Source organism: Taeniopygia guttata, chromosome 1A (genome assembly GCF_048771995.1).
Source record: "Taeniopygia guttata chromosome 1A, bTaeGut7.mat, whole genome shotgun sequence".
NCBI lineage: Eukaryota > Metazoa > Chordata > Aves > Passeriformes > Estrildidae > Taeniopygia > Taeniopygia guttata.
Genome location: NC_133025.1, coordinates 37878538 through 37893986, shown reverse-complemented (window position 1 = coordinate 37893986; position 15449 = coordinate 37878538). Strand labels below are relative to the sequence as shown.

Here is a 15449-nt window from a genome sequence, read left to right as displayed (position 1 = left end):
TCAGGGTAAGTACTCATTTAAATGACCTGCAACTTTTACTTCAGTTAGCATATAGATAGCAAAAGTAAGAAAAACAGAGCCTTTTTTCATTAATTCTAAACTCTCTGATCCCAGACAACTTTATGGTAACCAATTATGGAAATAGTCCCATTAAACTGGGGCAGGACTGGAGCCCTAAAATAAAACCAGTTCAGTCAAAACCACTATATTTAAGATTATACATGTATATATGCTCATAAAATGAAACCCTACTCCACTGCAAGGAAGGAAATCTGCAATTTTTCTCAGGAAGCTCTTGTTTAACTCATACAGAAACAGAGTGGATTTACATTTATTACAGGCGACAAAGAACATTTTTAGCATCACAGAATCACGACAAAAATAAGCCCCTTTTATTAGATGCTTCACTTTTCATTGCAAACTGTGATACAAAAGATGAAAGGGAAGTTGCATGGTAATTAAAAGATTTCTCAAGGTATCTTAGGCCATCTGCAGTTTGTTTATTCCATCACTATTTTTGAAACTAGGAACAACTATGTGATCTTTTACAAACTCCATGAAGAAACAATTTTTATCTGTTTAGGATTATGGGCTAAACACTCATTAATAGAGCATATGGCTGTTATTTGAGTCTTATTCTTCCCTCTCTTCTTTCAAACACTGAGGAATAATTTTTCAAACTGAATCTTTGTACTCTGGAGTAATAAAGAGCTGCTAATATATCATCATTATGGCTCAGTGACAGTTCCAGAGCATAAATGGACAACATTTTTGTCATGAAGGAATAAAAACTCTAGAAATCAGTTTCAGGAGGGTTTTGGTTTTGACAGAGCTGAAACTTAGCCCAGTTTTGTTTACTTTACTGATTGTCTTTCAGACCTGAGGACATCCACTTATGTGGCATATCTGGGAGATTTGGAATAAACCATTTTGAAATTTTTTGTGGCAAAATACAAAAATATAAACTAAACCTCAAACAAAAAGCAGCTGGTGTTTAGCCTACTGAATTTAGCAGCACATCCTCAAAACACAAGCCCAGTGTTCTTAGAAGTGAAAATGGGTATTTCAAATTTTATTCTCTGCTTTAGAATTATTTATGAGAGAAAATCAGATTAATTGAAAGTGGAAGAGTCCATTATGAATAGACTGACATCCTGTAAAACACAGAACTGATGTCTGGAAAAATGAGGCTAGCATTCGATTATGAAGTTTAAATTAGCTAATAACCAGTACAGAGTCTGGATAATTTCCAGTTGCATAATGTGCAACAAATTAAATGTATTTTGAAAAAAAATGCAGTTGCAGGCATTTATTAATAGTTTCACATATTGAAACAGAAATTGTCATACATTATGAACTTTACAGTCCTTAATCATATGTATATTCCACTATTTTATGGGCTTAATTTGCTCAGCATCAACTTTCACTGTGAGTAACATTGATTTTGTCGAAACCTCAAATAAGTCACAGAACAGATCTGAGGATTACTTCAGAAGGGATTTAAAGCACACACTGTGAATCTCTATACAACCAACACTTAAAACACTATCCGTTCAGGCCCAGATGGATTGCTATGGCAACAGAATCCCAAATACCAGGTTTGTAACTAACAAAAATGTAAATTATTGATGAACTCAAGAGTTGTCTCTCTTGGACACCCTCCTATTCAAATACCAAGCCGTATGGCTAGAATACAGAGAAATGGTTGATATGCAATTTCCCCAGCCCAGTGAGCACTAATCCCAAAGGATTTCATTAAATCTTTTGGCTTAAATTTTTATTCTTGGAACAGCAGTCAGCAAGCAGGGATTACATTAAAACAGGCACTATTGAGGTCATTACTGGCTGAATCCAGGCCTGTAATATAACAAAACAGGAACTAATTTTAAATATACCTCCACACACACACACCCTCCCCCAAAAATAGCACAGCTCTAAGTTACTATCTATTTGATGACAGCACTTTTTCCACTCACATCACCTCCCTTCCTCCTTGCCTACAGGCAATGATGGAGAACAGTACCAAAGAGTAAAAAACAGAAAGACATATTATTTGATAAAGAGGTGCATATCTCATGGCAGAGGTGACTGTGCATAAAGAACTAAGTTGCAGAACAATGAATGTAAGGAGGCTCTGCAGCCTTTGACATTCTGTAAATCAAAACCAAGAATAAAAACTTTTCTACCAAATGAGCAAATCAAAAGAGAGGAAGTATTTATTGGCATTTTTATTGCAAATTTCATAAACAGTCTGAGTGGTAGGAAAGCCAAACACTACTAGAAAGCCTCTCAGACTTTTTACAGAATGTGATTAATACAGTGAGTGTCAGACAAAAATCAGTTCTCAAATTTTGGGCTGTGACAGTCCAGTTTGTTTTAAAAGAAACTATGGCCTTAAAAACCCAAACAATTCTCAGGTGTGTACCTGTTTTTAGGTGTCACTGTACATAGAAGAGAAATGGCAAAATTCTGACAGTAAGAGTTTGTTACCAGATCCAATGTCCACCCAAAACTAGAAGGAAAAAGCAGGACAGGGATAAATTTGTGGAGATGGGCAAATATGGAGGGATGTTTTTGCTAATAGAAAGGAAACAATTATTGAAACAGAAAATGAAAGAGATAAAACCAAGGTATAGAGTAATTTCCTAAGATAAGGAAGAAATTTAGAGCAACCAAATGAAAAGAAGATGGTGGTTGAACTACAAACTTCCTGGTGGAGCAGGAGGAATTCTGTCATCCTCATTCAGAGAAGCATTTACTCAACACAGTACATAAAGATAGAGGCCCTATTTAGGAGAGCTGTCATTTTAACAGCCATTTAAGATTACAGGTATTAACTAGATTGCAAGCCTTTAGGTCTCAACATACAATGTTTCAGTACTTCAGAATACAGTTTACCAGAATGCATGTGCAGCATCAATGTGAACACTTGAGACAAAACCAGTATTTAGACCCTGCTTTTCTCTGTTCATTCAGTCTGTGGCTTGGCCATTCCCCCCCTGTGACCTATATATTTTAAAGGCAAACAGCTCTACAGGTTTTTCTACTTAACAAATGACCCAGCTCATTGCGGAATTTCTCTGGGTGTCCCTTTTACAATACTAACAGTGAAGGTCCTTTTTCAGCCTCTCTTCACTTCTGTTGAGCTATCTGCCACCTAAAGTTGAAAGATCCTCCCCTGTAACTTCCTCAGAATTTCAGTTCTTAGCAGAACCAGGTGTTTCAACTCTTGACTAGCTGTTTCTTGTTATTACCATACACCTCCATCAGACAGGCTGTGTTTCTGTCACACACAACTCTTACACAGACAAGAGCAGCCCCTAGCCCCCAGTAAGTGCCAGCCGCTCCTCAAACAACCCTGCATCACTCCCCCAGCTGCATGATGCTTCTCACATTCTCAGATTCTTTCTCCTATTAGTACTACCCAGAACGTGCCTTGTTACCTTCTTTGCTTATCAGTCCTGGTGGATTCAGGTCTATTATTGCCCATCAAAAGCCTTTTCCAGCTTCTGCTTTATCCTTTAACTTGACTTGATGTTAGAAGAGCCATCCACTCTGATACTTCCACCAACCACACCTAGGTCAGCATTATAACTTCATGATCAATAAACAATCATATGAATTAGTAGGCACTAAAAGATTCTCTTTTTAAGAAAGGAAACTATTAATGGTGATGATACGGTCAGTGACAATACAGTCACAAATGGGTATCTGAATTATCTTGAGATGTTATAACAATCTTATGTGGCCAAAGGACTATCAGAATTTGGGGAAACAATAGCATTTCCTCCCTCCAACAGCCTTTCAGGACAACATAGGTCTCTTCTTCTACATTTCACTGTGAAGCTACGGTAGTCCTGCTATATAAATGGGATGGCAAAAGTACCAGCAATAGGGATGCATAAAAACTTCATACATCAGAGCAAGACTTCATTTTCCTAAGTGAAAGTTTTCAAGACTTCAGCTGAAACAACCAGCACTTGTAACACGGCATTCCATCAAATTTAATTCCAAATATTTTCAGGCTTTTCTAGACAATAAGATATAAATCTACAATTATTTTCTGAAACATTTTAGAGAAATGAAACACAGTTCCCCATAAGTTGCTTCATAACACTATTTAGACTAGACATCTTGGATCACATGAAATGATAAGAAAACAGTTCCTGGCAAAATTGGTTTCAGATGTCATATTTAGGTTGCTTGTTACAGCTATAGACTACGACTTATTTAGAAGCACAATGAAGGTTATTAATCAGTGTATTAAATCCTTCCTAGAAAGATAACATACCTTTAGACTAGTAGATACACCCTCAGGTACAGTCCAGTATTTGGAGATTCAATATCTAATTGCTTTTATCACAGGATGAAAAAACCTGCTGCAATATCCACTGCATGAAGTATTATATGTTAAATAACACAGCTGATCTTTTTGTTCTGGTGTGAGAGGTTTTATTTATTTTTTTTATTATCTATCAATTCTGCTTTATGAAAATGTACTAATATGGGTAAGCAATTCACCCAGAAAATCTGATAGTGAGTGTCAACACCTTAGCAAATTAAGCTACATTATCTATGTATGAGTTGTTCCAATACCCTTTCTATATTACCCTAGAGAGACCTACAGTGGCAACAATTTCAGTATTTCTTGGCCATTTAAATGCATCCCTTCAAAGGTAACATTTTAGATAAAGAGAAAAATCTAAGCAGACTTATTCTGTAGTTCATCTGGATATGTACACAAAATGTATACAGATGATAATTCATCACTGGTATAACGTCAGCCCACATTTTTTATACTGTACAGTAATTTTTATTCACACTGCTGTTTTCCTCCAGTGGAAATTATTAAAAAAAGGGGAAAGTCTACCAAGTCTAAATACAGACAAAATCAAGTTACTCTCTACCCCCTCCTGTACTAATCCAAGAAGTAATGGACTACATGCTGCTCTGATTTCTGGTAAGCAGCAAAACAAATCCTGTAAAGACAGGCACATCACTTTCCAAAGCTGGTACCCTTGACTTCTCACAATAATTTTAATGTTGTTTGTTCTGCACCCACCATGCAACAAACCCTTTTGCTTCACAGCAACTGATCTCTGCTCCCTTTCACCTTTCTAACTATATGGGTGCTTCATATCCCAAGACTACTGTTTTTAACCTCCATGTGCAATTTCTCTACTCTCATGATCACAGATGGCTTCTCCTTTTCATTGAGGTACACTTCAAACTAGTAAGAGTATGAAAAGACTAAGAGAATGAAAACACACCAACTTAAATGAAGATTTTTTGGCTTTTTATTTACAAGAAGAGATGATATTTTGTACCTTTCTTTGGTCAACAAAGAATGAAACATTCAAAATTAATAATGAAACTGGACAGCACTGACCCCTTGCACTGGTAGTAGACATTATTAAAAACATGATCATTAGATAAAGTAAGCATACATGAAGATTTTAAATGTTTCTTTTCAGTTACAACACATAATATTTCATCACCAAAAAATGTTTCTAATCACTCTACTATGTTTAGCATTAAAATAACTTCATTGCAACACCATAAGAGCAAGCAAACATTTATACCAACATTGGTGGAAATACTTTACAACCTTATGGACAGATGATTAGGATTACAAAATTATGAGCAATTAGTTAAAAATAAAAAAAAAATGTTTTCAGCCTCCAAATTATTTATGTTAAAAAAGTAACTGTAGTATTTGTCCTTGAAACATTTATGAAAAGAAAAGATTACTATCATGAGACTGTTTTATAAATATCACAAATTCTTTTGGAAAAAAAAAATTTATCTTATACCATGTTCTCTATCTTACTCTGCATGTAAGAATATTAGACCTCCTTACAGTCAGTAAAAAAACCCCAAACTTGAACAATCATTAAAAACTGTCTCTTTCTTATTTAGTACTGTCCAGAACATTACTTTCTCAGTTACTGTCATTGTTGGCATACAGGGCTGTCTCCTGGAAGGAGCTGTAGGTAGCACCACTAAGAGATGCACTGACCAGCATTACTGGTCCTCAAACACAAGTAATAGGTTGACCAGTCAGTAGATCTTTCTGGTTCTATAGCATTTTAACTTCTGCCTAGACACACCGGCCAACAAATAAACTAAACCAAACAAAAGAATAGCAGACAGAGGCACAGAATGAGTATAAAACAGGTGTTGCCAAGAGCAACACAAACTAGAGTTTCTTGTCAGGTTACAACTTGCTGAGGAAACGTGTAACCTAAGTGACAAGAGTGAACACTGAGTGACACGTAACAACAGCCTGTGGAAAGTACGAGGTGGGCATGTAAGGGGCTGCAGCTGCAAGTGCTACCTTGGTTCTCAGAAGCTGCAAAGTCAACTCAGCAGAAAATGCACATATCAGTAGGAATGTGTCATATCTCTGAGATAAATGGTTGCCAGCCTGGCTGGCTGTGTGAGGGAGAAATTTGGTCATTGGAGCTCTTGACCAAGTGCAGGTGTCCTGATGCAGTGTGCCTAGGCCTTGCTACTTTCCATAGTTAGTGGCACATAGTAACATCCCACCTGGCCACCTTGGCTTCCTTCTCTAGTCAGCTAGCAGGGTTGGGCTGGTATCTATAGTAAAGTTCATCTCCATATTTATAGAAGCACAGTGAAAATTTTAACTAGCCTATAGCTGCTGGTATTTGGGTCTAAATTCATTATTACAAAACATCATCTAGAGATACAATTTCCGTATCTTAAAGCATTTCTTTACACATTATGTGTACATGCCTGATTTTACAATACTAAAAATGAACTGGAGTATCATGACTTTTTCCATCTTGAAACTACAAGCAGACACTTAGAGACTGGGGAATTGAGGCAGACCTTTTAATCACAGGTGTCACTCTGGGCTGCAACAGAAGAGCTTAACTGCCAATCCTTGCAGATTACATGCAAATATATCACGAAAAAAAAGGAGGATAAAAGACAAGTGGTGGTTTTGCAAGTCTTCATAACCGTAAAAAAAGGAAGCATCAAGTCCACATTCAGCAAATCTGATAGCCTAATCAAAAAGTAGCACATCAGACAGTACAATGTTGATGTGCAGATGGCTACAAACATTAAAAGAGGTAGTTATCATTATTGTTCCTTACGTATTTGAGTAAAGAAACGACATCATGATATTGTATTTCCCTATAAAATCAACTTCCTCAGCTAGACATTGCCAGAAAGAATCTAATGGAAATGTCTATTTAGTGAAAATCAAATAATTACCTTGTAATTACCATCTGATGTGTCACAATTAATGTTAGCATCTCTAAATCAAGGAAAATTTAAAAAAAAAAGGTCTATTTGAAATACTTTAAGAAAACATATGGACACATATTTTAATTGGGCTACTTTTGCTAATGAAGCTAAGTATTCCACATAGCAATATTTCTCTCTTTTTGTAGAGCCAAATGTTAACATAAACCACCCTTTAATTTAATCTTCCTATCCATCTTGACAAAACCTGTTTAATTTTTGATTATTAGATTTTCTGAAATACAGCTTATTCAGACCAAACTTCAGCCACTTCACAAAAACTACTGATTTGCACTCAAATCAGTACTTGCACTCAAATAGCACACTGGAGCAGTCTGTCAGAAAAAACCATTTGTTCTGTCTCAACTGATGTATAGCGTAATTTTCTGAGATTCTTTCATTGTAATTTGCAAACACATTAGCTAAGTCTATGAAACAAAAGCAATCTGTACTACCCATGGCCCAGAAAACGCAGAAGCAGAAAGTTAGAAAACATAACAAATGTCTGAATCATCTTGAGGCAGGGACATACTCTACCTCAATACAAAACATCATTATCCAACATGTGCCTCATATATTTTTCTGACAAAGGAAGTTGGGCCACTGAACACATAATACTGAATACAGTCTTAAAACAGGCTGATTAGACTTTTAAGGAGAGGTCTAGAGAAGGCAAACTTACCCCAGACTACGTTAGGGAAGCAACACCACAGTTAGTTTATGTAACTTTGTTCAGTTCCTGCAGTTCCACCCTCAATTCTCTAGTCACACTAAGCCACCCTTCAGGCACTCTTCCCAAAAGAGGAAAGCTAGTTAACACTGACACACCGAGTTCTCTGCTGAATTATCCAATGCAGAACCTACCAGGCACCACTGAACATGTTTCAATATTGTTGCTTTTAAAACAAAGCAGATGTTAGGGAATACACTGTGGGCAGGAAGGGGAATGTAAGTGCAGCGTTGATAAACAGCCAGATGAGAGCATAGCTGCATCCACAGATAGGAAGGGACAGCATAATAGATGCTGTTACACAGAATGATTGTTACAGCATCTCTCAGCATGGATTTCAAACAAATCAAGAAAACACCACATGATGTATCTAAAACTTCATTTCAGCATCTGGCAAAAAGGAAATATCTGTTAAAGACCATCTCATTCATGGAAACCCTTAATATGAGTTTCTTTAAAAGAACTTAAAATTGCCTGTCAACAAATCAGCAGATGCCCTTTCGGAAGCTGACAGGTGCTTTTTGGCATTATTGTAATGACCATAAGTACATCATTGCACAGGGTAGAATCAATTGATTTAATAATTTTATACGATCACTTATGAAGTATGCAGACAATTTTCTAATCTGTCCTTTGCACTGACATAAAATATGCAAATTCAGCATACTCAGGCAAAGCTGACTGTCAGTATATTTTCCTTTTGACAAAAATCACCATTTTGCCTATCAGGTTAGTCCTGTCTCAAGAATAACTGAAGCAAGGGCTCTTAAGCAAAACTGATTCTCCTAAAATACAATACAATCCACAGCAGTGTCAGTCTTCAGCAAACTTCTGAGATTTCAGGATGCAATGTGAAATGCTGCTTCACGAACAGAACAACCTGACAGCTTAAAACAGGAACATCATGGATTCATTCAGGTACATCAATAAATCCAGTGTCTCTGTCAACGATTTTCTTTCTGAAAGCTCTCTGTTAATATATCAGAAAATTCAGGAGATTAGAAAACAGTAAGAGTAGGAGAAAGAGAAAATAAAGAAATCAAGTATCTCCTCCTCTGGCCCTGGTTTCATTTGTTCATTCCAGATACACTTTCTCTTCTTCTTCTCCACCTTCTCCTTAAACTAAAATGGGCATCTAACAGAGCTGATAGTTGCCATTCTTTGCACCTAAATAGTTCCTTTGAGCATACAGTAAGAAATTGCCTAGAAGTACTTTTATTCTGAATCTTGCTACACTTGTAAGAATAAGTAAAAAAAGAAGCTGAGAGATTAAATTACCCTAACTGCAAAGCAATTCTTGCTTGACAAAAAATCCAGATCTGCTTGTCTTGCAATTTGTCCAGTGCTCTCTCAAAAATGTGAGTTTGCAATGAGATATAACAACAGAAACAGACCAATGTGATTTTTGGTGTTTCAGCTGCTGTCTTCCATGCCCAATAAAGATAATACCCTTATCCTAGCTTGTTGAAAAATACACTTGATTTCATTTTTAGCTTTGCAAATATGATCGTAAATCATTGGAAGAGATCATTGAACATGTTATGAAAAGCAAAGAGGAGTCTTAAGAGATAGATTTTGGAGAAATGTGGCAGGCAGACTGATATTGTTAAAAACAAAATCCAGCTGAAGAGAGTGAGAAGTATATGAAAGGTTGAAGACTCAATAGTATTTGGCACATGACCAGCACTATAAATAAGCATAACAAGACAGAACAGGGAAAGTAAGCAGTGGCTGGATACCAAAGCCCCCTTGTTTTGCTCTAAACTATTTTAAGGGAAATAGTAAAGCCCAGCTATTCCTGGACCAGGATAGGTCCAGGAATAAATAAAGCAGCTAGCTGAAATTACATTACATTAGTTGAGCTGAGGACTACTTGAAATAAATATTTATTTTCTTCTTTCCACCTTACCCCCCAGTGAATACCATGCTATTATTGTGGAGGTGAATGGAATTACTGGAGCTAATACAGGGTTAGAAGTGAAGAACTCTAGAGATGTAATCCTGGATTGGTCTCTGACTTGCTCTGGTACATGTTTATGTCACTATTAGTTCCTCTACTAATAAAGCAGATACAATTATACAGAACTCATGAAGAACCTTGCAGGATTACACTGTGCAGTATTTTGCAGGAATGCTGCCAAATTTAAGCTTCCTGCAGCACTTACATGGATCAGCCTATAGGGACTGCGCCTTAACTTATATCTATAAAAATGTTACCTGCAGTAAGAGAGAATCAAGACAACCCTGAGGTTTTTAAAAATTTTACCTTTGCATTACTAAACCATTTGCCATGGGGACTAAATGTTTGCACTTCTGGGATTTTGCTAGATTTCCAGATTTATACTGCAGGACAGCTGAAGTTTTCCTTTGGCCCTAACACCTTAACATTGTTTTTCTAAGGGATTAGAAACAGAAAAAAAGTACCACTCTCTAAATATCCTTCACCATTTTGTTTTTAAAAGTCTTTAAAGCTACAAGTGTCTCTTACTCTTCATCTATAAATGGCTCATCACATTTGACTCTGTGGGCAAGGCGGTATAACAAAGAAACAACATGTCTCACAATACATTTAATGTGGTTCAGTTGCCACTGCTAATAACACTACACTTATCCTACTAAATCCCAAAGTATTATCTTTTCACCAGCATAGGAATTACTCAGTCAAAACTGAAATATGCTCTTAAATGGAGCAGTTTAAACAAAGATGAAGGGCCAAAGGACTGCAAGATTGTTAACAGCATTTTTCTGGATTGTTTAAATGTAATAAAGTAAATTCAGCAACGATTCTAAATTCTTCACTGTTCCATGCTTCCCTCTCACAATGAATTTCTTTTTGCTGTTTTTTTTCTTGTTGCACTCACTGTGTTACATAATTAAAATATCAAGATAAGGATTTTTTGTAGGCCTAAATGAAATCATACTAATTTATGTGTAAGCACTTATCATATGTATTTGTAGGTATGGATGCCTTTTTCAAGCTGTATCCACTCACACATTTCCCTCTATTTACCCAGCTTCCCCAAAAACCAAGGTCCAATTCTATTGCATATAGATGTTCTGCATTTATTTGAAAATTTTTGGTTACAAACTACAGCACACCAAACAATAACTAACTGGATTAAGCTCATACCCATGCTTGTGTCAGACATTAATTATATTCTTTATATGGTTAAAAGGCTGAGACAGAAATATTTACTTTGGATAACAAGCTGCAGTTATACCAGCATGGGCATAAAACTGTATATGTGAATAAACAACACATTATAAATGTAACTATTTTAGTTCCTGAATATATACAAATGTATAGCATTTAAATTATGATGTCATGAGACATTACATCAAAAAATATATATTATCAAAGGATCACCTATATTGGATCACCCATATCTAGGATAATGGGCTACAGAGTCTTGAATTACACAAGGGAGATGCGAGACGATCCAAATTTAGATGCTTCCCTGGTAGCAGTAAAGAGATTTATAACACTCTGTGCAAAAGCAGGGAGGCCTTTGATACCCAGGCTGTTCAAAAACCTTCAGTTAGATCAGTGTACAATTGTGAAATAACAACAAACACTACAGAATTTACAGCACAAGAATAACAAAGGAAGATATTTGTGTGTTCCAGCCTGGATACAGCACACAGAGACTGAGTTAGAGATATTCTTTAACAGAATACTATGCTCTTATTATGCCCAGATGCCTTCTGAAGTCTTAAGAAAGTAACTAAAATAGATATTGAAAGACAGTGCAATTGATAGTGATAATTACCCTGGGAGGAGGCAAAAGGCTATGCTGCAGCAGTACACGAACATCTCTTTTGCAAGCCTGCTAAGTATATTGATTTGGCATATTCTGTACTATAGACCTGTTTATTAAATACAGCACTTTACTTACACTAGTCTTCCAAACACCAACAGAAACTTGGTGTCTTGTGTCTTCTGATTTTACATAGCACAGATAGTATCTCCCTGCTCTTTTCCACTCAGAACGAAATGGCTAACTCATTTCATAGGAGCCAGAAGCCAAATAAATTATCAGTTGTAAGTTATTGACTAGGCATTGAAAGTGTATTTGGAGGCAATACTATGCAGAGAAACATGGGTTAGCTCTACTCAACCACACAGCACAGTTTTCTGCATGAAGACAGCAACAAGCCCTGCACTGCAAATGGCAGTCCCACTAAACCCACCTCAGATGTTGGGGTTTCCTCCTGAAGCAGGGTGGCAATGGCCATGTAACCTGAAGATAAAAAGGCAAGACAAAACAGAGTCAGGTTTGGCTGGGCCAAGAACCTTGAAGGAAGGTTTTCAACCTCTGTAGGCTCCAGGGCTAATACTGAGCTGGCCAGATTGCTGACTTTAGCTAGTCCTCAATTCTAATTGAAGACTGACCGACCTGGCCTGAAATTTTTGGTAGAGAACGGAAGAAAACTTCTGAGAACTACAGTATTACTACAAAAAGTAGGATTTTTTTTTTTTTTCTTGGGACCATCTAATCTTGGGACCATCTTCTTGCTTAGTTCAGCCTACCTTCTTTAAAGCAAAGCCATTCTGTGGATTCTGTGTAGTTTTACAATTTCCTTCATAACCAAGCCTAAGAACAGCAATACTGCTTTGAAATGACAAAGACCAAAATGAGGAAGTCCCAGGACTTCCAATATTTACCGAGGAACTGTATCACAACAAGGAAATTAGTTTCCCCAGCACATAGAAGGTATCACCCTAGGCACCAGCTTCAGGCCTCTGCAAACACAGATAACTCTGGAAAAACCTCGAGGCTGGAATGGCCTTGAATATTCTGCCAAGACAACAAGCTGCAGAACACCTGACATTTTTTACACAAGGAGTCAAAAGGTACCTCAATCTCTAATCCACTTAGGAGAAGAAGGCTGTAGCAGAGCTCAAGAGCATCCAAAACTAACAAAATTACTTGTTAGTTGAAAATACCCAGAACATAGTATAGTAGGACAGGACTTCTTTACTTTTCCCACTATATGTGGGATAAAAAATAGAGATGTTTGTATTAGCTTTGCCCTTCTACAGTAATGTAGCTTTTGTGAGTTTTTATACTATTTTAACTGGAAAACAGAGAAACCAGGTCACTTCAGCATTTTCTACTATGGGTCAGTAAAGCCAGTCTGTGCAGTTTTCATATGCCATAACACTGCATTCCAAAGCTTCCTTCATGCCTCACACTGGCTCTCTTTGTTCCTTTCCCTACATAATACTCTTCCTCATTTATAAGGAGCTAGTACATGAAATGTTTGATATATTAGATTTATGTTTGGCAAGTTAACTTCAATCACTACTCAGCTCTAAACATTTATGCTTCTACCCAGATCAACAAATATCTATTCACTTCTTATTTACCCTGTTTAACATGATCAGAAAGATTTTCCTGTGAGATGCTGAATTTCCTAAATAATAGCAATAGCTTGTGAAAAGATAAAGACACTCAGCAAGATGCTTAAGCATACAGACAACTACTTTTAGTAGTCAGGAAACCTTTGAGACTTCTTCTGTACTTAAACATATGTTTATGTAACTGAATCAATGAAAAGTACTCCCAGTCAAGCTAGAAGAGGGACATAATGGTAAAATTTGGTGGCAAAGGCTCAGATGGTTTCTGTCAATAAATCGACCATAAAAATACAGGATTTTAATTAAGCTTTGTTGTTCTACTCAGGGATGCTTACAGTTTTATGTTTTGATGGCTGCATTTTAATTTAACTCTGTTCATGGCCGTAGCATGGCCTGAGACAGGCAATCTATTTCAAGCATTATTTTCTTACACTATCTGACATAAATATAACACAAAAAACCCACATTAATTATGGCATGTTGTTGTCTCATTATCTCAAAATTAATTCCACCCTCAGCATGGTAGCAAAAGGCAAACGTTTAAACAAGTGCTAAAATCCCTACAATTCTAGCATGCAAGAGAGGCTGGATCACCTCCTGCATCTTCCATACAGACCTGAACAACCTGCTGCTCACCTGGTCAGTACTGGCTGTGGTACCTCTTATGTTAATCACATATTTCATTCTTAACTTTTGGCTACATTCATTGATATCGGAAATTGAACAAAATGCTTCATCGATTTGTTGCTAATGGTCATATTAAGAAGTGCTTTTAGATTATTTTAGAGATTCTTTTTCTCTCTCTTCAAAACGTTAAAATTTTAAGAAGACACTCATCTCCACTAGCATTTAAATCCAAAACTAAAAATGATCCTATGCTACCAAAATTTCAATTTTAAAATGTCCTAGAGCAATTAATCTTATTATTTCAAATAAAAAAATATTATCTTTTGAAATAAAAAAAAAATGGGCTTTTCTTGAAAAGTCTTTATCTTTTACTTTCTCAAGCCAATTATAATTAAATTCAGGTGTATTTTAAAAAATAAAATAAAAATACAGAGAATATTCCAATATCCTCAGATGCCCTGATTGGTCCTTTACCTCTAAATTATCCCTATCTATAAGATACTAATTTATTTGAAAATTATTGATAGTTCTTTGTCATTGAAATTCACACTAGTACCAAAAAAGTATCTGATGCATTAATAAGGAAGTACACAAATTATAAAAGACAAATACATAATACTGGTATAACACTTACATTTGAGTCTTCTTATCTGTGCTATATATTCTTATACAAGATGTATCTTACAGTTTCTTAAATTTGAATCGTCAAGAAAATGAGAGGACCTGTCAATCCTTTTTTATGTACAGATGAACTCTAGCAGCCAAATTTGAAGAACTCTATAAAACCTCATTGCCATTAAATACCTTTTATCTCCCAAATGTTTGTCTTTATGTTTGTCTTGGTGATTTGTGAAACAAATGAAAATAATTTTCATCTTTATTGTAGAATTAAAGATAGAAGCAGAGATTCCAAATGTGAAAGAAACTTACCCTATGCAAAGGAAGTGAATGAGGGTATCAAAATACATTAAAGCTAATTTCAACCTTAGCAGGATCAGATTTGGAAAATCAGTTATTTTAGGGAAAAAGGTTAGGCTGGTTCTGCTATCCAGCAATTTCTCATTCCCTTTTAAGTAAAAAAGACATTCTGTAATGAAAACTGTAATATTCATACACCTGAAAACACTTCAAGTACCTAATTTTGATATTGAATAGGGTCTTTTGGGGAGTTGTGCAAAATGTCACTGGGGAAAAAACCCAATCTTTAATGATTTAAAAAATACTGCATTGACAAATAGAACATTTATTAGGAAAATTATGCATTAAATATAAAATGGCTCCTTCATCCCATTCATTCAGCATACCTCTTCCTATACCACAGAAGTACATTTCCAATACTGACACTGATACCATAAGAATGTTTTTAAACGAAAATTTTATAAAACTTACTATGGCTTGAAAGCAGGCATAATTTTAGGCAATCTAACATGCTTTCATCTGTCTTTAGCTACCTAC

At 36.0% G+C, this 15449-nt stretch overlaps 1 protein-coding gene across 8 annotated transcripts in view; it reads right to left on the bottom strand.

The window, feature by feature from the left end:
* Positions 1 to 15449, bottom strand: part of SYT1 (synaptotagmin 1) — a 329787-nt gene that overhangs the window by 214291 nt on the left and 100047 nt on the right. Inside the window, exon 1 of one of the 8 annotated variants that reach the window (XM_072917673.1) lies at positions 12197 to 12256. The exons of the other annotated variants lie outside the window; for them this stretch is intronic. The gene's annotated coding sequence lies outside the window, so the exon portion shown is untranslated. Of the gene's footprint in view, positions 1 to 12196; positions 12257 to 15449 lie in introns of those variants that run through there. 8 annotated transcript variants of the gene reach the window in all.